The 27,598-nt window shown below is 27.4% G+C and overlaps 1 pseudogene; it reads left to right on the forward strand.

The window, feature by feature from the left end:
• Nucleotides 1–779: 779 nt before the first annotated feature.
• LOC113383779 lies at nt 780–27,598 on the forward strand (annotated as a pseudogene).

Below are 27,598 nucleotides of genomic sequence, written 5' to 3' on the forward strand. Positions count from 1 at the left end.
ATCCAAATTTATCAGCTTCAGTATTTTGATCTAAATATAAGGCAATGTTTACACAATTGTTTTATTGGCATTTACGAAAGTATGAGACAATGTATTCTCAATTCTATATTTAGTTCAAACATGTTGATATCATGCTCTGCAAATTTATTTTTGATTTATTGGGATAATATTAGTTTAGTTAAAATATCGATTTTTGGCGTTTATTTATTTTAGCATCAGTTTACATAATACTTATATAAAATTTTGGATTTTGTTTATTGGTATAATTTCTACTGCATAAATAAATATAGAGATCCAAAATTTTTTGTGAACCGGGTTGACTAAATAATTTGCACTTAAAAACGGGTCGGCCGATCGTCATCCAAAATTATTCATTGTGAGGCCTTATCAGATGGTTTTATTCAAATTAATGTTTTAAGAAATCGTCAACCAAAGTTCAAATTTTGAATCACATACACAAACACATACATAGACATTCATACACACATAAAACACATACTTTTTATGTCAAATGATTCAGAATGAAACAAAATGTCGCGGCAATTGTACTGATTGCATTCCCCCTTCGAAATTAATAACAATATAATTTCTAAGATCAATTTAATTTTCTCTGTACATCTGCAACATATAAACTAAGTAAAGAATACTAACACGTTCAATACCGACACCCCACTCCGATTCGCACGTAACAATCTATTTGCATCTATTTCTAAAACCTATTATGTTCAGATGCGTTCTCTAAACGAAATCTAAAATTTCCTTTAGTCAAATCAGTACTGATCTCGACACCGTAGTGGTCGCATTAACCAAATTTATTTTTTTATTTCAATCTGTTAGTGAGACACGAATAAAAGAACTTTATTTATAACGACGAGATAATTTTTAAGTGTTAGGTGACCACTACAGTGTGTATATATATCTAGATATATATACAAAGTACCAGTAGTTTGTGCAATTTTTTATCTAAGGTATGTTGGATTTATTTATAAATAATTATTTCTTTTTGATGTAAAGGATAATATGCTTAGTGACATACCAATGAAAAGATACATCAATAATAGTCCCTTAAAACTTCAGTAAATAAAATAGAATTTTTTGCCAAAAAGAGGAATTTAGAGCTTTTATCGTGTTTCTTAAATTGACATCATAATGCTCCTTGCATTTTATATTATTCATAAAAATCTTTGTTTTGCTTTCTCTGTCAAGTAATATCAAGTCAATTGTGATAATCTTTAAATGCACCAAAACATTTTCTTTGATATAACACTCTTTATCTGTTGCAAAACTGTTGCAAGAAAAGCATACAGCTATTTCCACACTATTTTGAATATAATCCATAAAAGTCAAATTGAATAATAAATTAACGATTCATGTGTATATTTTTACATTGTATACTATTTTAAAATACAATAAATAAATAGTTAAATTAAATTTTTAAATAAATTAATTAAGAGCAACATTTTTTTGAACGGGGGCGCAAGTATGAGAAGGTTGGAAACCACTGTTCTATATTACTTATAATATTTGTTTAGTTATAACCTATATTTATGATCTATTATTAATATGAGCATTAAATTATTAAACAAATATTTTATTTTTAACTTTCACATGTACACATAACATATAGTTAGTTCCTTGTAAAGTTATAGAAATAATTAAAATGACAACAGAATTTTTGGAAGGTATTTATATACGTTAATTAACTTTATAATTAATTTAACCCTTTATTCAAATTTATATTAAATGTTCACTTTTTTAATATAAATTTAGAATAGACCGCTTGTTATATAGACATTTGTAACGATGCTCCAATTAATCAAGAAATTAATTTTAAAATATTTAATTTATTAAAAATGGATGCCCTGATTGGAATCTAAATAAATTAAAAAATAAATCAGAGGTAATCAACAGGCATTATATTTATATATAATGTCAATATTGAACTAATCATAAAATTGAATATTCAGCTACAAAATTGTTTAATACTATTATTACTACAATTTGAATATATTTAAAATAATTTGGTTATAAATTTTCTGAATGCCACATATTTCAATTAATATTATCAATATAAAATGGTTCCAAACTAAAATTTATTTATTTATAATTGCTCATATTTTTCTAATCAGAATTATAGTTACAACTCTCGAAAATAAGATTTAGAGCATTATATAATTTAAAAAAAAATATCAAAAAATATTATAAGCAATAATTTTGAAAAAACTTAGAAAAATAAAAGGCATACTTATACATAAAATTATTTTTAAAAAAACTATTGAGGTAGGTCTTTTAACTAGTATTTATATTCTATAAGACAAAAAAGAATACTGAAGTATTTGAAACAGAAGAGATAACTCTTAATTTAATTTTTTACTTTAATATATACAAATAGACGTATGACGTTCTAAAAGTCCATCTATCACTACAATATCTATTAAAAAAATCATCTATTAGTCTTTTCTTGTTATATTGCTCCATAGAGTTACGGTTACAAGTACAAACCGTTATAATCTCTAGTTAAAAATTTATTTAACACTGGGCTCTCTATTTTCTAGAGTGTCTAATATTTTTCAATACCACCCACATACGAATACACTAATACTGAATTATTTAGAGCAGTGTTGTAATAACCTAGATTGAAATACTAGCAAAGTATTTGCAAAATTTAGATCTAGGACGAGCGGTTTTGCGTTGGCCAACAACTTTCAGTAATATAGGTCGAAAACTGTTTGACACAACTTGAATAATCTGTTTTTGATTCAATGATTTTTATTTTTGATCTGAGATAAATACCCTTGAAAAATGTTACAGAGGTTGCGGTAATTGAATGAGCAATTATCCTTCGCAAAGGGTAATGATTTTATATCATTTCAATAAAATTTTCTTCAATATGTTTAAAAATCAGCTGCATTAAAAAAATCCACATTATTTTTCTAGTCCTACATATAAATAATATTTAAAATAGTAAAGTCAAAAAATAAAATTCGTCGAATTGAAAATTTGTCGATAAATTTTTATATTTTCCGAATGACCAAATATAAAATTATATTATTAAGTACTTGTATTTTACAAATCAAACTAGAAAAACAAGCATCCTATTGCAAGTAGAAAAAAATCCTTATTAATAATACACACAAAACAAAAAATCATTATAATACTATTTGCAGAATAAATAACAGTGAAATTGATACTATAAAATTAAAATAAACATTAAAAAATTTAGAATCTATTATTATCTCTTCCACTTTCGACGTTTTTAGTGGCGTTTCAATGTATGATTATCAAATCTAAAATTGGCAGTAGATGTAGAGGTAAATTATATGTTTTAAGAAGAGCCAAGAGTGAAGTTTTGTGAAAATATTTGTAATTTGTGTGTTATTTTGTAACGTTATTGTGCTCGTGGTAAAAGACGTAATGAGATGCCAGATTTGTGCCAAATTCTGATATACGTGATTTCAGTGTGAAACAGGTTTAAAAAAAATTAACTACTAACATTAATAATTTGAAAAGAAACACCAGAAATCTTTACTGTCAATGAAGTTAATAAAATTGATTAAATAATTATTATTATCAGCATTAAAAATATCAGATAGAAACGTATGAACTATGAAGAATATGCAATTACGGTGGAGACGCCTTGTAGATTAGTAAAGTTCTTAAAGAATCGAAAAAATCGAATTTATTATCTAATATGACAATAATTTAAAATTTTAGTTATATGTTAATTTTAGACTCTAATTTTAGTTTTGCTAGCAGCTTTGAAAAGAATACAAATAATTAAAACTTAAATGCCAAAAATCCTGAATGAAGTGACAGCAGACTTTTTTACTTTAACTAAATTATGGTTATTTCAAATAAAATACATTTCTTTATATATTTAAGAAACAAAGAAAGTCAATTATAAACAAAAAAAGAAAGTCTCAATTTACTACGAGTTGAAACATTTTTTTATAAATATTAACTGCCTAATTGATTTTCGTACAATTAGTGAACAAATATATTAATTTTCGAATAAAGGGAGAAATTATTACTATATTTCGGCGTGCGATTTCAGGTGTTCAATTCAACTCTTATCCTGAGTATCAAAAATAAATAAATAAGAAGCCACTTCTTAAATTTCCCATGTGAATTACAAATTGCCTATTTAATGTAGATAATTTAGTTTAGTATTGTGCTAGATTTTTTTCAGAAGATTATTAGAATGAAACCAGACGATGATATTTTTTGAATTTTTTTCTGAACTTAAAAAGTCTATATTTTTTCAAAGGTGTTTTGAGAGAAATGTAAAGACAAAAGTAAGGTTTAAATTTAGAAAAAAAATATAAGTAATATTTTATACTATGAATGTATATATAAATATACATACACATATATTTATTTATATCCTTGATTGTGAATCATACGACATGTAAACAATCTCCATTCATGACATTGCTTGTATTAATGACGTAATTTTATTTTAAAATTAAATTACAAGCAGAACGTACGATAGCCAAAAAACGTATATATATATATATATATATATATATATATATATAATAAAATGTTTTTTAGAATTCAATAAGTGTTTTATATTACAAAGTTTGAATAGAGAAACAATCAACTATTCTCTAAATAGCAATATTTTTAGCACGGATGTACAGTAACAGTTATTTGTACTTATAAAAAAATTATAATGAAATGTTATTTCGATACAATATTAAAGCATAATATTTCAAACTAAATAGATATTGCAAGATATTTCTGTAAACAAAGCTTTCTTATTACATAGAAAAAATGACGTTCTCCGGAATGTGTGTCGGTGAATCTATTCATAAAATCTATTTTCGGGCGCGCCAGTCTAATTTATATAAAAGCACACTAGTTGTTGAGTTGTACACAAACTCCAGATAAATTATTGGAATAAAAAACTGATCTATACAACAGAAACTTTGTTCTCTAATTATTTGAATCTAATTCTCTGGAATTTTTGTTCAATAGTTATTAAAGCTCCAATACCTAGCTCCAAATAACTTTTTGAAATAAAAATCTAATCTACATATGTAACAGAAACTTTGTTCCATAGTTATTTTTCTATTTATGCATCAATTAAGAATAGTTTAACAAATGTGTATTTAAATTTAACTTGCCGAAGAAGAAATTTATATTTTCATCAAAAAATTCAAACAGAAAATCATGAGACGATTTTAAGTATTTAAACCTTTCAAAAGATACAATATGAAAGTTGTGCTTATTAGTTTCTAACTAAGATCAGTCAGGTCATTTCTTGTTAAGAAGTTAAACTAAAAAGATTACTCTTATAAACCATTTGTTAGTCTACTTATAAAGGTTTCAAAATTCCATATAAATTTAAAATATTATCCTCTCTGAGTATCTAAACTCTTGACGTAACAAAAGCAACGTTATTCCCATTTTACATTCATCTGGACTAAAAATACACGATGAGAACATTGTACGTGTGCCAAAATAAACTAATTTTTGGTTATATCGAAAAGCATTTATACAATTCTCAATATTATATCTCTTCTCATTGGTACAAATTTATACTAACTATAAAGTTACATTCAATCGTAAAATTAATGGAAAACAAAGATTAAAACCGCACATGCAAATCATATCTATATTTTAATGGGCACTTGCAAATGTTGGTCTAATGTACATATAAAATTTGTTTCAACAAAGTTAGATATACATATATACATATATATATATACATATATATTTGGCTATATTTTGTAAGTTTTGACACTAGATGTGTGTCGTCATTCAGCAGCTCAAATTCGAAACGTCAAAAAGTATTTATAATAAATGAAACTGAAATATTAAAAATGAAATATGTTTCATAATTCAGAATGCTGAAACGCATACTTTCGCAACTAACTTTAATTTCTAGTTATTATTCAAAACTAAAAATTTGTAAATGCATATCAAGAGAGATAAAAATTTTAGAAAAAATTAACTCATTTTTAATATTGATTAGCATATAAGTTGAAAGTCTATTGAAATTAAACTATTTTTTTTTAATTTTTACATTATAACTCAGCTAGACATTGAATGCTATTTATGACTTTTACTATATGAAGTATAAAAAAATAAAATGCATTACATATAATTTAAGATTGAATAACAAAACCCTCAAATCTGATAAATTGGGTTACTTAATCAGAATATAATGACTTCAGAATGAAAGACTTTTCGTGCAAATTGATAAAGTAACAAGAAAGTTTACAAACGATAACAGTAAAAGCTAAAATAATTAAAAATTACAAGTGTTTCAATGCCCTATGTTTATGTCTGTATCGAATGCATCACTCACAATCAGTAAAATAGATTACAAAAGTATATTGTGTAAAAAAGTTTGTAATTTTGATTACATCAGATATTTAGTTGGTGTTATAATATAATAATTATTCAATTGTTCGGCCTTTGAATTGCTTGGTACTTAACAATTTCAGTTTAATGGGTCATTGCAAGAAACCTTGCCAAAGAAACCATAACACGAAATTTTGACATAGTTTTGCTCTAATTTTAAAGCAAAATAGGACTATTTTTCACAGTTTTTAGTTTATAGGAAATTTTGGACTCGTGAAATTAATTTTCAGAATTTATTTCTACGAATTATTACCAGTAAATAGCGAACTATATATATTAGAAATTAATATGAGCTATTTAAGATTAAAACTCAAAATCATTATTAATTGAAAATTTGGCTAGCTTGACATTTACTTTAGCGTTATGTGTTCTTCGGCGCATTTTATTGAAATGACACATATAACAAAAAAAAACAAAATGCCCTATTAGTCATACAACTTGACCTGCTGTATAATATATGCCAAATTAATTGAATATATAGGGTAGAGCGGGGCATAAGGGTCCAACTTGATTATATTGTGAAAACTAAACCAATTATTCCACAACAAATATGCCAAACCAATTATACCATAACACATATCAAACAAACAACTATCTGACTATGTTCAGTGAAACTACTATCTAATTTATCATTGTAAAAATGTGTTTTTGCCGTTTTTCAAAAATTTTTAACTTGGTCCTTTTTACCCCATAGTCGGGGTAAGTGAAACAGCCAGTGGGCTAATGTTTTATTTTAATTTTAAAGTAATTTTACAAAATAATAGCTACATTATTCAATCACTGCAAAATATAAATTTTATGGGTGCCTTTAATAAAGAGATAACGCTGTAAATAACTTTGATTTGATATTTCATTAGAAATATTTATCAGCACAGTTGTAATAACTATTTAATTAATTTATCTCTTGTCAAATAGCTTTTTTTTTTTAACTTAATTCCCTTTTTAATTTGCTATATTTTAATTTTTTGCCAGGGTATAGGTTTAGTTGGTCCTTTTTACCTCATCTATGCGTAGCCCTTTATACAAGTTATATAAAAAAAACTGTTGAATCTAACATAATATTAACGATACATGAAATATAGAACATTTAAATAACGTATATTTAAAAATTATATTAAGGTCTCGTAAACTAAACAACAGTGCATACAACAAAAAAAAACTAACAACGAAAGCAAATACTTTTGTTATGGATTTTCAAACATTGCCGTATATCTCTAAATATCAACGACGTAAGAATAAAGGTGATGGCTAGTTATACAATTTTAGCCCTCTACTTTCAAATATTGTTGTAAAAAATTCTTAACTTTCCTGGTTTTTGAGATAACGGTGGTGGACCTTTAAGCCCCGCTCTACCCTATATTTGTATATATATATATATTATAGATAGGTATATATATATATATATATATATATATATATATAATATACTTATATATATTCCGGTGTTCCCGGCTGGCGCTACAAATATAGGGTTCCACCTCTCACTCCTCCTCGATATATATATTCGATTGGCCTGCGCGTGCGTCCTGGTCAGAGATTTCTGGACCCGGGCTCTTATATATATAATGCAAAAATAAAACTGTTTTTGCTCAGTCAGACACGGATTTTTTTACAAAAATTCCCCAACGAACTTTTAATTTATTATATTTAAAAGTAGGTACCATTACATAAATCAAATTTAATTGAAGTTTCAGTGAATAATTAGTTATATCTAGAATAATTAGCTTTGGGGGTAACGAATCGTATATATGGATATATATATATATATATATATATATATAATACATATATCTGTGTTTATATGCAATTTTATTAGTTTGTGTGCACATACTTCATATTTATGTGTATATTCTTTTATGTGCACATATTTAATTATTATATCTGTGCACATCGATAAAATATTGATAAATTTATTTATAATTCAATAAATAATTATTTATAATATTTAACAATTAAGTAAGTCAATTTATATGTTACAACAAATAAAGAAATATTTTTTCCTAAAAAACAAATTAATTAAATAAAGTGTTGAATTAAATTAAACAAGAAGTGCTGAATTTTTGAACAAGTGATCAGAAGAAATAAAGTATTATATTAATGTGATATCAGTTATTAATTATGCTAATGTTTTTTAAAACTTTAATCTGTGAATTTGGTGAGATTAGAAATAATATGATAAAGAAATTAACTGTAAAATAAAAATTATAAATTAATATGGTATTGTAAACTGCAATGAGGATTTGTGCTTTCATGAAGATTAGATTGATTTGGTGATACCATATTCAACATTTCAAAACGTTCTTTAAAAAAATGACCAATCGCTAATTAATAATATAATCAAATCCTAGAATAAATTTAAAAAAATATACTATAAGGTTTAATTAAAATATGAACCATATTAAGTAGTAACTCTAATTTATTACATTCAGTGCACACAAGCAAATGTTTCCTGTTTTGTGTAACAAGTGATTATTTGAAACGTGATTATATCAAGTGAAAATTTTTAAAGTAGTATCAAATTTAAATGCATATTACCACATATATACTAATTTAAAAATATGCACAATTACACATAAACATTTCAATGATATCTTTATATATCGTTGCTGCCACATGCAGACTATATTAAAATAATTATTTAGCAAATTGTTTAAAAAATTAGAAAAATCATGCCGTTCATATAAAATATGTCGTAAATTTGATAAGCTGGTAACAGTGATTTTAATTTAAATCCAAAATTTAGAACAATTAGATCAAATATTTTGTTATTTGTAAGATTTTGGGTCTGAATTAGCATAACCTCAGAAAGATATCAGTTATTAGTTTTGTAACAAAATTTGTCAAAGCTATTGAGTTAGAACTTATTAAAGAGAGTTATATATAAAAAATAATTAAATGCATTACAATTTTTGCAATACTATCTTAGAATCCTGCCATATCGTCTTCATATTATATTCTCAAGTATCTGAAATATAATTAAAACTTAGATCGCCCGAATTCGTATATATTCTTAAAAAATTTGTTTTTTGAATTCGGTTCAAAGTGTTAAAAAAATCGAACGATAACTAACCAAACAAGGAGTAAACATGTAATACTTATAAATCCATCTGCTAATGCTGTTTGGGCATACAATTTTTATCATAACATACGAATTTTATTTAATTAGTAATCTAATAAGTTAATCTTGAAAAACAATTAGTCTGATTTTCAATTTATCAGTTCTATCTTGGCATACATTGTATTTGCAATAGTTCAGAGATATTTATCGTGCAAATACCTTGGCAAGGCAATTAACTGTTTATCTATACTAAAGGAATCATTGACTAGTACTATAAAGAAGATCTGTATAGAGTATTGATTAATAATATCGATTTTTTATATGAATTCCAAATATATTTAAATGTTGAAAAAAATACTTTAATTAATGATAATTAAATTAATTATTATATTACAAATAAATTATATTGATTTTCGAATTGTTAAACAATTTTTAAATTATTTTTAATATGATAATAGATCACTATTCGGAAATTTAAATTCGGTTAAAAAATCCTAATACACCTGAATTCAATTGAAATTATATATGTAAAGTAAATAATATTACAAATTTTCAAAAATATAAAATGATTGATGTTAGTTGAGGTTTAATCCACTAAAAAAATCAATCCACTTATGAAAAACAAATTTCAAGTTTTTCGTAAATATTTTTAATCGCGAACTTCAGTTATATGTGTTTTTCGCAGAAGTGACACTGCTATACGGAATAACGAGCCGCTCAATAGCATTACTGAACGAATCAGGCACAATAACAAAATTTAGGACTCGAATGATTATCGATAAAAATGTATTTAAAAATCAAAATATTTAAACTCAGTAATAAATCTTGAAACGACAGTTGTCACTTTGAATGTCGTCTATAGGTGACACTCGTACACACAGGTCATTATCTATTATATAAAAATAAGTCGGGTTTTCTTTCCTGACGATGTAACTCCAGAACGCACGCACCGATTTCGACGATTTTGATTAATTGGAAAGGTCTCGGGCTCCATGAGGATTATAGCAAAGAAAATTGCAGAAAAAATTCGACAGAAAAGCGGAAAACATTTTTTCTTTTTTCACATACAGTATCATCTCTGATACTTAGCATGTTCTACAAACTAATATTTTTTGTTTGACTGCAACTCATTTGTTTGACAGCTACTCATTGTTCTCTGCTCAGTTAATTTCATGTGACAAACCAGCATTGTGTTTACTGTGAAATTGTGCAAAAAAAGTAAAAAATATAAGTTATTCGTTTCCTAGCATTTCAATTGGTAACCATCAAATCAATCACGTGTATTGTGCAAATTTTTATTCAATTTCAACAGCAGGCAATTTGTTTCTTCACCTTTTAAACACCACAGGAAATGTTACATTAAATGAAACCATCTGATGGTAAAACGGAGTTCGCCCGGTTTGCTAGTGTATACATATATTTTTTCCCCTATGATCCTAGTTCGGCAGCGTGCGCCTGAAATGTTAATTTTAGCCTTTTGGTTTCGGGCGAGGAATTTGGCTAGCGTCGACCTTGGCTAAATCGCGTATTTATAAACTTGCTGTAACTCGAAACTGACTTCGAGTTATATACATGTAGGTGTTGTACACATTAATAAGCGTTTTCACATATATTTGCGTAATCGCTTCTTCACATAGCTAATTTTGGGCGCACAGCCGATGAGATTAAAAATACCGAGCGATTTTGAGTAAAAGTAGAAATCGATTGAGAATTATAATCGAGCAATATAATCTATTTAATCAAAATTTAAGGTAAAGTTGAATGAATCAACCTGGGAAAGGAAAGCGTATACATATTTGTACATAGGGTACAGTGGGGATAAACGATCCTCAGGTAACAAGGTATACCACCAATGGTCCAGTGGTCCACCATTATCTTATAATCAAGTAAAATATAGATTTTTTTAACGTCACTATTTTGAAGTAGAAGGCAAAAGATTACCATAATTCTTACCACGTCGCTATCAGGAGATAAACGTTTATGTATCAATACAATATTCATAACAAATGTTTTTTTTTGTTGGTAGTTTTTTTGGCTTTAACCTCTTTTATTGAATATAATTTTTAAGTATGCGTTATTAACTTCATTGTTATTTTTAAGTTCAATAGGTTTTTATATATGAACTCTATAAAAGCTAACACATGGGTGAGGTAAAAAGAACCAACTAAACCCTTTCACTTGCCAAGGTGTAAACAATAAGAAAATATCGAATAAAAAAGTAAACTGAATAAAAAAAACGATTTTACAACATATAATATCACTAGTTATTCTAACGTTGCTAATAAATATCTATTACGAAATTCCAGATCCATGTTATATATAGTGTAGTCTTTCTAAAAATAGTACCGATAAAATTTGTATTTTGGAAGAATATTGCAGCTATTATTTCGCAAAAACTTTTAAAATTAAAAATTAAAAATAAATAATTGTTCTAACACAAATTTCGAGTCCCGATTTGATATGCCTATCGTTGCAATATATTTTGATAAATTTAACATTTTTATCACTTTCAAGATAGTTCATGGTTTATTTGTCTTCAAAAAAATCGTTTGTAAAAACTTTATCAAACAACTCTCTAATTAGTTAATCAAAATTAAATTCCGAAAGCAATTTTTTCTTAAATTTAGTATCATAATTTTACTTAACTTAAATATCTGAATTAAATTTAATATAAACCTGACGATATAATATAAGTAGACAAATATTAAGTATTTTATAGAAAAGTCTATATTTAAATGTGATCACATCATTTGCCCAAAATATTCTTAAGATGTTATAATAAGATTTATTAGAGTGACGTAAAAGTAGCCCATTGTCGAAGCTTTTTTCTCTTTATAACTACATACAATATATTATTTATTTGAAAATATCTGATTTACTTTTCATTGTTAATGAATCTTATAGTAAACTGTTCAATAAAATAGCAGATTTCAATAATCCATTATTATAATGTAAAATAATATGCATTTGATTCTTTAAGTAATATTCTCATGTGCAGAAAAAATATATAAATATAATTTGAAAAATAAAAAAGTAAACACAATGTAAAATTTCTGCACATTATCATCACAACCATTATCTATCAAAATTATTTAATAGAAAAATTTGAATTTCAAATTAAGTTCTAGCAATAGAATTTAATAAGATACTTGAAGTAAACCTTCAAAAATATTAGTTGTTCAAATGTTTATTTCAAAACTCATATTTACTGAATCAGTAAACTTTAAATTTTACATATAGTTTGTGAGTAGGTATAGTTTTTAAATTGGCAAGAATTATTCACAAATTCTAAATATCCTCTTATTTTATTTACAGCGAACGACTGACGTATTAAATTAGTAGAAGAAACCTAAAACGACATCAAGATGTTTAAAAATCATTTGGATATGATCGGCAGGAACGAGACCGCCTCCAAGAAAGCCAAATTCTGGCAGTCATACGTCAGATCCCTCAAGGGTAAGATTTAAAAAATTTTATATTTATGAATTATATATATATATATAAAGATATATATTTATATATATATATATATATATATATAAAGATATATATTTATCTACATATATATATAAATAAGTCGGGTTTTCCTTCCTGACGATAAAATTCCAGAACGCACAAACCGATTTCGACAATTTTGCATTCGTTGGAAAGGTATCCACAAGGCTCCACAAGGTTTATAGCTAAAGAAATTAGTGGTTCATGGCATCGTGCCTTAATGCAAATTGCCGGAACTTTACGCACCGTAATTAAAAATTCGAGTAATGACATTAGTGAGAATTATCATAATTATGCTTGGTTAAGTCAACGAGCAATTCTTGCCGCAAAGAATAATGATGTACACGCACTGAATTTAACCATTCAATCAAAAATGGCTGGCTATTTGGTGACATACCAATGATTCCGACTGGTCTTCCGTTTGACTTCAAACGATTGCAATTTCCAGTTCGCCTTGCGTTCGCAATGACAATTGACATGTCGCAAGGCCAATCGCTTAGTGTTTGCGGGATAAATTTCTAATAGATGATTTAGAAAATCATTGATTTCACATGGGCAGTTATACGTTGCCTGTTCACGAGTTGGAAAACTATCCGCTCTGTTTGTGTTAACGTCAGACCAAAAAACAAAAAATGTGGTTTACCAAAAAGCACTTCAATGAAACGGATAATTTGCGGATTCACTTTCATTTACTTAGAGAAGTAAAAAACACTTCATTTTGTAATCGAAGTAAATTCATTACTGTTGTGTAATAAAATCAAATTTGTCCTTTTCAAATATAAAACAAACAAAAAATTTCTTCGTCTTTCTCACAAAACCATCTGGTGGCGAAACGGAGTTCGTCGGGTTTGCTAGTATATATATATATATATATATATATTAGGGTGGTCCTTAATATGGACATTTTCGAATTTCCTTGCTCCCAAGGGCTCAAATGGTTCCAAATTGATAAAAAACAATTCTCTGAAAGTTTTAACTCTTAATATTAACTTTTAGATAGTGCGCAATTCTCTATGCTCCTATGTAGGAGGTTTACTTCATATTTTTTCAAAAAATTATACTATCTAGGTAAAAGTAAAGCATTTTTCCGTAAATCCAGATGCGAAATATTTTCAATATATTAGAAATTGCCATAATAAAACCTAAACTTTTGACGTTATTTTTTTAAGACTATGAATTCTGCCATCATACAAAGTTTCATTGAAATCTTCAAAACTTAATTACGAAGAACTGACTCGATCTACATTTACTAAAAACCAGTCAGCACGATTTTCAACTGAAATCGTTCGAACAATTTTTGAATTTAAAAAGTCGATTTAGCATTTAGCATCTGATAATTGTAATAAAGCTGCTGATTTTGAGAAAAAATCACCGGAAGGTCAAACTTTTGCTCATATACAAACTCATGTAATGAATACTAAAAATCGAATTTAAAAATAATATAACAATATTTAGTTTTCAGTCAAAAATCCAAATAAATCTCAAAATATTTTTCCCTTCCAGGTTCAGACGACATCCGCGCCCCCGAGAGCGCCTACAGGCCCCGCTCAGCCTTCAGCCCCTATCCTCCTTCCCCGAATTCACATCCACCTGGCCCCTGTCCCGCAGCATCTACGACGACCCCTCCCACGCCGCCGAACGCATCACCGTCCCAGGGTACCGCTACTTGCCAATCCACCGCGAAACCTACGGCTACAGCCCCAGGGACCTGTACCCCCACAGATACGACGGATTGGACAGATACAGACCCAGTGAGTACAGATAATAGATAATGGATAGATGGATAGATGGTAGATGTTTTGGACGTATTTGCAAACCGATTGATTGAGATACTGATTTAACCCAATTGCTGTTCAAAAAAATTTAAAGAAACGATCAAATTGCTGGAACTTCCCGTACCAAAATTATTTTTTGACAAGATTAACTTTTTTGAAAATAAATTACTTTGAAAAAATTGGATTTTAGAGAACTATAAATTTTTGACAAAAATTTACTTTTTTGAAAAAAAAGACTTTTTAAAAAAAAATGCTTTCTTTATTAACTTCCCGTAGGGTAAGTTATAGTAATCGCAAAAAAATCGAAAATAAAAATTTTTATATATCTTTACGTTTCAGAGGTTTCTGAATATTTTGGCATACCTTAGAAAAAATGGATGTACGTGAGTGTGTTTGTGTGTGTGTGTGCGTGTGTGTATGTGTGTTCGGATACAAATTTTCGTCAACGATTTCGGGAACACGGATGAAGCGATTTGAATAATTAAAAAAACATTTGATTCGTATTGATAAGAATTAAAATTTTTGGCGAAGGCAGGACTTGTCGTTCCCAAAATATGGGGCAAAAAGTGCCAAAAACAGTAATTCAGTTTTTAAGAGAACGGAGTGTCCGATTTTAATGAACTTGTATTAACAAGATAAAGAACTGATCAAATTTTCATGAAGGCAGGTCTAGCGGTTTCGGAGATCTGATGAAAAAAGTAAAAAAATATGCCATTAGGCGGTCAAAAATGATCATTAGACATATGCACGTCAAATTATCAGATCTTTTATAGAGATTTTAACCATAAGTATAAATTTTGTATACACTCCTATGGGTTCCGTACCAATGCTTATCCGTTAGACGGCGGCGCTTATGCGCTTTGATATTTCGTCTCTATGCAGTTAGAGCAGTACGATTGCTTTAAAAACTAGCTGTAAGTGGAATTCTGTCTTAAGGCAATTAAGGCATCGTGCCTTAAGGCAAATTGCTGGAACTTCCCGTACCAAAAATTATTATTTTTTTAAAAACCATTAACATTTTTGAAAAAAAATTTACTTTGAAAAAATAAGATTTTTGAGAAACTATAAATTGGACAAAAAATCACTTTTTTTGAAAAAAAAATTAAAAAAAAAAATATTTTTTTTTAATTTTTTTTTTTTTTTTTTTTTGTTTTTTTTTTGAAAAAAAAATTTTTCTTTATTTTGACATATTGTGGAAGATCTGAACTTTTTTTCAAAGCAATCGTACTGCTTTAACTGCATAGGAACAAAATAAAAAGCGCGTAAGCGCCGCGTCGCTGTCTAACGCATAAGCATTGGTACGGAACCCATAGGAATGTTAACAAAATGTATACTTATTGTTAAAATCTCTATAAAATATCTGATAATTTGATGTGCATATGTCAAATGATCATTTTTGACCGCCAAATGGCTCATTTTTTTATTTTTTCCTCTATATCTCCGAAACCGCTAGACCTACCTTCATGAAAATTTTATCGATTCTTCATCTTGTCAATACAAGTGAAATGTTTTTTGAATTATTCAAATCGGACGCTCCGTTCTCTTAAAAACTGAGTTACCGTTTTCGGCACTTTTTGCCCCGTATCTTCGGAACGGCTAGACCTGCCTTCGCCAAAAACTAATCAGCACGTCTCCTTATCAATACGAATCGAATGTTTTTTGAATTATTCAAATCGGTTGATCCGTGTTCCCGAAATCGTCGACGAAAATTTGTATCCGCACATACATACACACACGTACATACATACACACACACATACACACACACATACACACACACATACACACACACATACACACACACACACACACATACATCCATTTTTTCTAAGGTATGCCAAAATGTTTAGAAACCTTTGAAACGTAAAGATATATAAAAATTTTCATTTTCGATTTTTTTGCGATTACTATAACTTGCCCTACGGGAAGTTAAAAAGTTCAGAATTTTCAAAATATTTCAAAATAATTTTTTTTTCAAAAAGTCTTTTTTCAAAAAAAAGTAAATTTTTGTCAAAAATTTATAGTTTTTCAAAAATCTATTATTTTCAGAGTAAATTAAAAAAAAAAAAAAAAAATTGGTACGGAAAGTTCCAGCAATTTGCCTTAAAGCACGATACCATGCTTTTGTATTAACAGCCCTACTAGTTTTAACTTTCTTTAAACAATTATTTTTTGTTATATATTATTATATTTAAGTTGTTCAAATATGCAATAGTTTATCGCGATTTTTATCTTATCTTGCAATGGTTTGTGAATACGAATTATTTATTTAAATTTATTTATTTATATATGTATATATACATATATAAGCAATAACAAATTTTGCACAGTTTCTTTGCAGTTAAACTATTTATTTTAGCATTTTATATAACGGATAAAAAATATTTCTTTACCTGTTATGTAAAATATTAGAAAAATGTTAATGATAGTCATTACATAATATAATTTGTGTAATTAAACTAAAATATATCTGTTGAAATTTCAAAGAAACTGTGCAAATTATCACAATTTTACATACAGACGATGCCTTATCAATAAAAATTTTAAATGAAACCAACAAAAGCAAGCTTTTGCTTCACACAAACCACCAAAAATGCTTTTTAGACTCTTAACAAAACACACAAACATCTCATAACACACAACTAATCATAATCATTAATTTTAATTAATAAATGTTCATAATTAAGAGAGCTTATTATCACAAGAGTAATTATAATTGGATAATTCTACACTTTGAAATTTGTTCTGAATAGATTCAAACTATTATATGTAATTAATCAAAATTTTCATGATTTTTAGATGCATTCTTTGAGTGTATAATAATTTAAATAATGGGGAATAAGAATAAATATATATTTTCTTAATTTAATTAATTTAGCGACAAATTAAATTAAATTAGATTTTAATTCTCCCTTTGATTGAGAATAATTTAAGAAGTAAATATATAGGTTCTTGGACTTTAACTAAATTAGTTTTGAGAAATAGAAATATAAATAAGGCAATGAAAATTGTTGGTTTTCTAATATTTATTATTTTAATTAGATAGTTAAAGACATTATTAAATATATTAATAATTTTGAAAATACAACTGAAGAATAATTTTGTGAATCAAAACAAAATAATTTTTATTATTGCTAAAATAGGCAATTTTCACTGCCGAGTCGATATGATATTATTTGTGGAATTTTCTTCATAAATATGAAATTGTATTTCTTTTACCCCGGTTAAAAATTATTACTCTTGTGATATAAAGATATTGGCGCCCAATACCAATATTCTGTTTCATATATTGTTTCAGAGGAAGTTTAACTGAATCAGCTTGAGCCAGCTTGAAAAAATAATCCAGATGCCAAATTTTTACACATTTGCACCATCATATTTGCAACTAGATCGTTTTGTTTAAATATAATAATCAACTATTATTAATAGCCAATTTGTTAACTAACATATTATCAATAGCAATAGCGCAGGACATGTTTGGATTACTGGATAAAAAACTGCCAATAAAATTTTAAAACATTGTTCGAATTAATTAAAATTGTCAAAATTTACAATTGAGATCAATCTAAATTTAAAAAAAATTATTACCATTATCCGTGTCTACTGCCATGCATTATATAATTGTTAAAGTGTTATTCAATTCTGTTAAATGTATATATAAACAAATAATATATTATAATATATTATAAGAGTTTGTAATCAGTTGTTGAAATAAAAGTTCGATTTTACACAAAAATTCAAAAAGGTTTTAAACATCTGGCAAAAATGACGAATCATCGCTAAATTAATTAATAATTTGCTATTCGTAATAAATTAATATTGGGAATGCTATTAACATATTTCATGTTGCTTGGAAGAATTTTCTTTTTCATCATCAATTTAAACTAATAACCCCACATTCGATCATTTTTGCTTGCTGTCGATAAAACCTGTTGTATTTAATTTTTTACTATATTTTTTACCCTGATCCATTTTATTTCAGGTTTTTTATTTTCTTCCTAAGAATGTTAGTGTTTCACACAAAACACATTTGCCATTATTCATATCTTTTATAATTTTTGTTAAGATAAATCAGAAGAAATAGGCAAGTTTTAGAAATGCATTTTAAAAAATGAATACAGTTAATAATTAAAGTAAAATAATCCTTTTTTGGTGAGACACTTGTTTATGAAACATAGTACATTAACGTAGTTGCATAAAATCTTGCTAAAACTTTTATTTTCATAATAATATTTTCTTACAAACAATGAAAAAATTAGTTTGTAAAATTTAAATTAATTATTTTCATTATCGTTTTAGAGAAATATACCAGCAAAAACGTACAGTTAATTATTTCAACAAATAAGGTATTATTAAATATATCACTTATTGAAAGTTATATTGAAGAATAATTTTTTTAATAAATTAAATTTTTTTAATAAATTAAAGAAGCCAGTAGTTTGTGACAAACTATTATTGAAAGACCATAGATGATTTTAAAATAAATATTTAAACTGATTACTTTCGTCAATTAGCAATAGCAAATTAGCTAATCTTTAGATTTAGAAAAAACAAATAGTTGAGATACCTAAAAATCTGGATAATAAGTATAACTCAGATATGATTTCGACAATTTATATAAAAATACGTTGAAATTTAGTAGAACTATAAATTTCGACCATTCAAAAATCAATAAATAATAAAACTTTATCCAAGTTATTAACGCCAATTATGCATTTTTGCTATTATTCTCTGTCTTTTTTAAATATAAACTAGCAAACCGGGCAAACTCCGTTTCACCACCAGATGGTTTCATTTTATGTAACATTTCGTTTGTTGATTAAAAGATGAAGGAAACAATTCCCTGCTGTTGAAATTGAATAAAAATTTGCACAATACACGTGATTGATTTGATGGTTTCCAATTGAAATGTTAGGGAATGAATAACTTATTTTTTTCACTTTTTTGCACAATTTCACAGTGAACACAATGCCGGTTTGTCACATGAAATTAACTGAGCAGAGAACAATGAGTAGCTTTCAAACAAATGAGTAGCAGTCAAAACAAAAAATATTAGTTTGTACTACATGCTAAGTATCAGAGATGACGCTGTATGTGTAAAAAGAAAAAGTTTTTTCCGCTTTTCTGTTGAAATCTTTCATCAATTTTCTTTGCTATAACGAAGCCCGAGACCTTTCCAACGAATACAAAACCGTCGAAATCGTTTCGTGCGATCTGGAGTTATATCGTCAGGAAGGAAAACCCGACTTATTTTTATATAATAGATAATTATAAACACTTTATCTATGATGTAAATAAAAAAATAGAATTGAAACACTACTTCTTAATATAGTTCAGCTTCTTAAAAATATTTACAAATGCACAAGATCAATATGCATAAAAATCATTCATGGTTAATATAATTCAAAATAAACATTTTTTCACAAAAAAATTCTATGAGTGAGCAGCAACAACCAAAGAGTTTTACATTTTTAGATACATCTTTCATGTCATCTGTTTGATTTTCATCATAAGATAATATATCTATTTAAAATCAGTTGTTTAAAAATAATTTCGTTCAATTCTTTCTGTTCAGTTCTCAAAAATATTCAAATTAAAAATCAATAAATTTAACATTGTAAAGTTTTTTGTTTATAATATACAAGGTTAACATTATTTATATATGTGCGTAAATAATAATAACTGCGTATTATGTTATATATGTGCATCCATTTGCTTCTCATCTATAATTCCAAATCATAGTAAATTACTAAAATTCCTAACTTCGTTTTCATCACTTGAATACAACAGAACATCATCAGTCATCATTTCGATATATGAAATAGATAAAATGATAAATATTATTCTATTTTATTATTAGGCTTCCACGTGCCAAAGAAATACCAAAGCGCCCTGTTCGACCACAGCCGCGCCTGGCAAGACCATTTGGACAGGATGACCGAATTGGACGCCCGTTACCCATCCCGCTACGGCCTTTTGCTCAAGGACCGCGCCTTACCCGTTGGAGTCACCTCCACTGGAAAGAACGCCCCCGAATCATTGAAGGGCTTAGAATACGAACCCGACAACAAGCCACCATTCGGTAAGATTGCCTTGTTCTAAACGATGGATCTTTTTGTGGACAAATGATGAAAATTGAAAAAATAAGGGACGATTGAGTTGAGAGTTATGAGGGATGTCTCATAGAAAATTGGTATTTTATGTTAGTTATGTCTTACATGTCTTTTTTGTGATGCCGGTTTTGTATGGGACATTCTGTGGAAAATGCACTCATGTTACAAACATTTATGAAATTTTTAATTACATTTTGATGCCGCCTTATTTTTAAATACAAAATTTGAGTGCATAGTTTGAATTTGCCAATTACAAAAATTTCTTCAATTCTTGATACTTCATTTTACCGGTTTTATCTGATTTTATGAAGAAGCTAAAATCTTCACTATCAATTACTCTCATTAACGATGACTTCAAAATAAATCTATATAATTTTGAATAAAAATATGTGCACAAAATATGTTTTTATTAAATTCGTGTCTCGTCATATTTTGTGTACAATATTTTTTCAAAAGGGTCATAAAAGTGTTCGTTTTAAATAGGTATTTTATTATGTGTTATATAACTTTGATAAAAATTCAAACGCGTATTTTATGCATCAGCGTTTGCGTATCCACCTTAATTTCAATTTAATTTTCATCGGTTAATTATACTGAATATAATAAAGATTTTGTGTTTATTATAATTTAAGTATAAAATTGTAGACAATAATATTCTACGATTCAAAAATCTATAACACATAATTGATTTAATTTTAGTTTAAACTATAAAAAAGGGGAAAAACTCACGATTTATATTTCTTCTAGTAAGTGTAAGCTTAGATATGTTGCTTTTGTACTTTTAACCGAAAACATAAAAAAGCAAAAATGATATCCAAAAAAATGATAAAATATATTAATGTGTTGTGTTTAATCATTATTTATTTATTTGATAAATTCTTCAATGTTAAGAACAGCAAAACAAAATCTTGTTAGTATTAATTTAGTTCATAACATTTAGTTTTAAAGAACAATCAATGTCATAATATTATAATAATATAAATTAAATATAATATTATATATATTTTTCAATAAATTTTTTGAACACAACCGAATTTTTGAGTGTTTTTGGAATTTACTTTTATTTATTTCTTTAAATTTAAATGTTTAAAAAAAATTACGATCAGAAAAATCTTCTTAATGCGGTGGAGACGCCTGATACTTTCAGTTTCTCAATTTCAAAAAGTTATTTCTTTACACTTAAACAGAAGTACACAAGTCATCACTAATAATCGCAAAATATGATACTTTATGTTTTCATTTCACCATATCTAAATTTTTAGTCATACAAATCTTCAACTTTCATTAAATTTTTTGGTTAAAAATTTGATTTTCACTTCGCAGATCATTTTTCATAAATGATTTACTAATTATGAAACCATTTCAGCAGGAACAAATTTCCATCTCATTATTGATATATACTTGTTATAATCTTATTATTAAAAAGTTAAAGATTAGTAAAATATCTATCATACTGATAGCTAATAAAATATCGTTATAGATTTAATGCCGAGAGTGTTACTAAATTTAAACATTAAGAAAACGTTTTTAAAATTCCCAACTATTTTTCTAAATTGTCGTAGTTTTTAAAACATCCAGTTATCAAAAAATATCTAAACTGTATAACTACATTATTCTCATGAAGCATTTATGACTTAAACAAATTATTTTTTTTACTTTTTTATCTATACTATCAAATTTCTTTTCTTACTCGATTTATTGTATCTTTTTTATTAAATTAAATAAAATCGCAACATCTGATTTTATTCCAAAAATACGAAAATGTACCATACAGTAATATAGTAATAGCAGTATTTGAAAAAATAATTTGATATTAAGGAAGCTTTATATACAGTTAACCCTCTTATAACGCATTGAGTGCCTACCGCGTAATATGGAAAAAGCGTTATAAAATACTCGTACGTTTTAAAAATAGTATTTAAAAAAGTAATTTAATATGAAGGAAGCTCTATATGCAGTTAACCCTCCTGTAACGCATTGAGTGCCTATCGTATAATATGTAAAAAGCGTTATAGAAACTCGGCTTATTTATTCTGGATTCTATAGAAACAATTTATCATGATTTAGGGAAAGGAAAACTATTCAGAATTAGTATCAAGTATTTGTACCGCGTTATATGGAGACCAGTGCATACAAAAGGCAGGATGAATTATATATTGTTATATTTATATTTATATCTAAGAATTCGAAGAAAAAGTTTAAATTCTTATTATTGAATTGAAGAGTTCATATAAGGATATGATAAAAAAAATATATCAATAATTTTTAGTGAATTGAAGACATTGCATACCAATATGACAAAAAATATATCCAAAATTAAATTAAAAAATTGTTTTCAACAAATTCCAGCAGAATTCTGGAATGTTTTTTTATAAAAATCAACAACGTGCTGTGAAAGAGCTCCGATATTACTAAAACTTTTGATATGAACTGGCATGTTTATATAACGTTATTGAAAAAGACTATAAAACTTATTAAAACTTTTTACAAAATTGAGACTTCTGTTATTTATTATTAAAACTTTTTACAAAATCTAGTTACTAGTTAAGAGGGCTGTCGCAATATCAGCTCCTGGAAATATCAAATCTTTTCAGAGCACCGTGTTATGGACGGGTTGACTGTATATAAAAAAATTAAACAAAAGTACATCCAAACAAACTCTATAAAAATTATTTTTTTGATCAAATCAAATAACAGATTTAAACTATTTAAACTAATTAATTTGAAGCAAATTTTCAAAGTCATATGCTAATCGCCTTCTTCGGCTTATAATCCCCAAAAATGTATTACAAGAGCTAAGGTGACCATATTTTTCAAAGTCAAAACTGGGACAGCAATTTTTAGTTATGCTAATCCGGGACTGCAGCTATAACAGTTTTTTACATAAATCTTTTTTTCTAAAAAATACGGACTCTTAATAAAACTTTTTTATTCGATTATATGCAATACTTTTTTATCCAATATATCGATCTATATGTTTTTCGCGCTTTTGAGCCTTGTATAATATTCTTGTAAAATAATTTGAAAAAATCAGCACTTGTTCGTTTGTTTTCATAATTTTTGGTAATTCATCTGTTAATTTTCGAAAAACCGAGACAATCCTGGACAAAAGATCAAAATCCGGTACAAATAAAGCTTTTCCAAAAACCCGAGACACAAGGTGAAAATCCGGGACTGTCCCGGTCAAACCGGAACGTATAGTCACCTTACAAGAGCGAGCTTATAACCTCAAAAATTTATTTTAAGAACTAGCATTATATATTTCTAAATCAAATATTCTTTTAATCGGCATAAGTCTAAATCTAATTCTATTACATAAATATAAACCCGATTCACCCAGGTGGCCGCCGCAGCCGCTCCCCGACCCGCCGCGATCGTTCATCTGTACCCCGTGGCGGTAGTTTACCGCGTGGCGGCAGTTTACCGCCAAATTCGGGAAGGCGTTTCTCGCCTTTCGACGATGACTTTTTCGCTCCCGATGAGGACGACATCGTCTTCGGCGGCAGTCGGTACGAACGCGGCGTCTCACCCACGCCCGTCAAGACTAGACTTTTGCCGCCGCGGGAAAACGAAATTGCATACGACTTAGACGGTTGGAAATTTAGAGAATTACGATATTTGTTTTTTGGTTATAGTTTTATTTGTGATCGTTAAGTTTTTGCATCCCTTTGTTCGTTTTTTGAGATGACTATTGAAGTGCTTGAGTTTTCGACGTGTACACTTGTTATTTACTAATTTTTCAAAAGATTTTATGTAAATTTCTTTGATTTGTTGATAACAAAATTTAAATAATATTTGAATGTTTTCCTGTTGAAGATATAAAACTGGAATTCTATGAAAATTTAAAATTTATTTATGATGCATGATGAAGACTTTCGTCAACTACCACATACAAAATTTAAGCAATGGTAATTCAGGAAATTTGACTTATTCTTATTTGAAATTACTGTCAAGATTTTAGACCCAGAAAATATTAAACATTTTATTAATTGTTCTGCTATATGAAAATATTACCATACTAAATATTCGTTGATTTGATAATAGCATCTCAAACCGCAAATTGGTTAGTCAGATTTCTCAGATAATTGCTTTATTCAGGATAAAACGATGATATCACCCAAGATCACAGTTTTTGTGATATAATTAGATTCACTTTCCATAGTAGATCTAGAGTCTAAACTTTTTCTTCTTCAAATTATTCATCTGTATTCGAAAACCAAAGGCAAAAACATACATCGTGCTCATTTCTTTCATTACATTGAAACCTTGAATTCCATTGAATTATCATCATCAATCAATAGTTGAATGCAGTTTATTTACTATAGAAAATTTACTTTTGAATTTGAATTTGTCTCACAACGGTTCAAATTTCATTTCATCGAATAATGTAACTCATATGTGTGAAATCATATGATGCACGTATATTTCTATATTTTTTTCTATCTACATGTGGATACCAAAAATACAAACACTATGTCCACTTCATTCATTTCTTTCATAGAAACCTAAATTCCTATTAGAATAATTTGTCATTTATAGAGTTATTCACATATAGTTAGCATTTTTACTTTATCGATTAACTCAAATATATAATGCCTTATTAGGCAAGTATTCCCTAATATTTTTTCATAGAGTGAAATTTTATGATCCAAAGAAGTTATTTGGTATTTTTTATGATTGAGTAGAAATAGATGAAGAAGGTTGATGATGGGTTGGTGATTTATGATTAACAGTAATAATTTATACCTATCACTTTAATTAGGTTCTTGCATAAGAATGAAATATTGTTGATAGTATAATGGGAATTTGGCAAATTATTAATTTCGGTGGTTTAATCTACAAATTCGAAAATCTCCTTTTATATATTCATATTAAAAAAAAACAGGATGAAATCTGGAATATCAGAATTGACGGAATTTGGATCTAATAGGCAAAATTTTAGAAATACTGCTATTTTTTTTATCAAATTCCAGCAAAAAATTCAAGCTGTATGGATCTGATTCATTTCGACCAGCGACTAAGTAAATTTGTTTTCTCAGTTTGATATTTTTCTACTCAATAGGTTCCATAAAAATTAAGAAAAAATATATGCAAGAATCTAGTAACTATTACTTGAAAAAGTGCGAATTTTGGTTTCAAAAAAATAACGTGTATGTTTTAAAAAATTATCGTGTCATCTTAAAATTGGGTTCGCTTGGGTAAGTTTACATATTTATTTTTCGTAAATTTTGTGTTTTATATGTATAGATGATAATTTTGGTAGTTAGCCTAATAAAAAAGGAAATAAATGAAGACAAGATTTAAGACTCTTGACTTTCAGAAAACATTCAAATATATAATAAAAATATAAAGAATTTGATGTTGTTTGGTGTTTAGGTGAATGAATAACTTAATCTCTTGTAAATACCGGTGATATGTAAAAATGTATATATTTTTATGTGTATACTAATATTTTGATGTTGTGATAGTTAATTATGTTTGGATTTAAGTAGATGATTGATTTTTAATGTATTAGTGTAAATATTTATATTAAATCAAGATTGATGACTCTTGATGAGATAGAAATACAGTTTACTATGAAATTCAAATTTATAAAAATTTAGCTTGTTGCTATTTATACACATAAATATAATTTTTAACAGTTTTTTTTATACGTAACATCAAAGGCTCGATTATCCAGATTATTTAGTAGTTTTAATACTTGGAAATACTTAGGTTTTGTAAAATGCATTAAACAAAACCGTTTTCATAAAATTATGAAAGCTATTCAAATTTCTTGTCAAATTTCATTCCCATTTTAAGCATTTAGCACGCCATTATATTAAAAATTCGTTCGCAATCTCCGTCACAAATTCACGAAAAAAAATCATTTGTGCTAAAAAATCATATTTTCTGAAGTACATAATTTCACATAAACATGTATAAACACATACAGCAAAACACAACACACAAATTTGGTATTATTTTTACCAAAAAGTCTATTAAGAGACTCGATAAATGTTGTAGCTGTATAAATAATGCTTTATAGAATTAACAATAGTAGTTTAGAATAGTAGTTTACATTTATTTGAGTTCAACTGATGAAAAAAAAATATAATTAAATTTGTTGATCTGTGCATTTACAAAATTTGTGTACAAAAAGCAAAATTTAACTTTGGTATACTTTGGTGTCAATATCAAAATAAATTCAACTTCAATTATTGTCTCAAACATAACTTAGTTATGTAACGACCTACGTTCATAATAAACCATTCAAATATTTTTTCTATCCCACACATAAGAGAATGGCAAATCGATGGATTGCCTCTCATGAAATAAGTAGTCATAAGTCTTGACCAACAGCTTATAGAACCTAAAAGACTTCTGATTGCTGTTCAAACAATTATATAAAAAAAATCAAAAACTTTCAAACAAACTCAAAGTTCTTCCTCAGTTGAAATCAAATAAAACCAATTCTCAAACCATTAATAATCAAAACATCACTTCCTACCTTTCGTGCAGGACGTCCAATCTGGTCACCATCTCATGGTAGATCCGTGTCACCATTGCACGATCTCCTGAACCCCTCAAAGTTTATGCCAATGTCAGCAATTGCCCGTGACCCATGGTGGTGGGACGCAGTGCCCTCCTGGAAGCCATATGACCCCTTTCTAAGATGGGGCAGATCACCATCCTTCGCAAGGGACTCCTATCTCTCACCTGTAAAGAGAACGTATTTGTGGAATAAGCATCCAGCTCGACCATTGGGTAAGATAATTGTTACATTATTAATAGATTGATAATAA

Source organism: Ctenocephalides felis, unplaced genomic scaffold (genome assembly GCF_003426905.1).
Source record: "Ctenocephalides felis isolate EL2017-DRISC unplaced genomic scaffold, ASM342690v1 CF-g0.4_SCAFFOLD_03570, whole genome shotgun sequence".
Taxonomy (NCBI): Eukaryota; Metazoa; Arthropoda; class Insecta; order Siphonaptera; family Pulicidae; genus Ctenocephalides; species Ctenocephalides felis.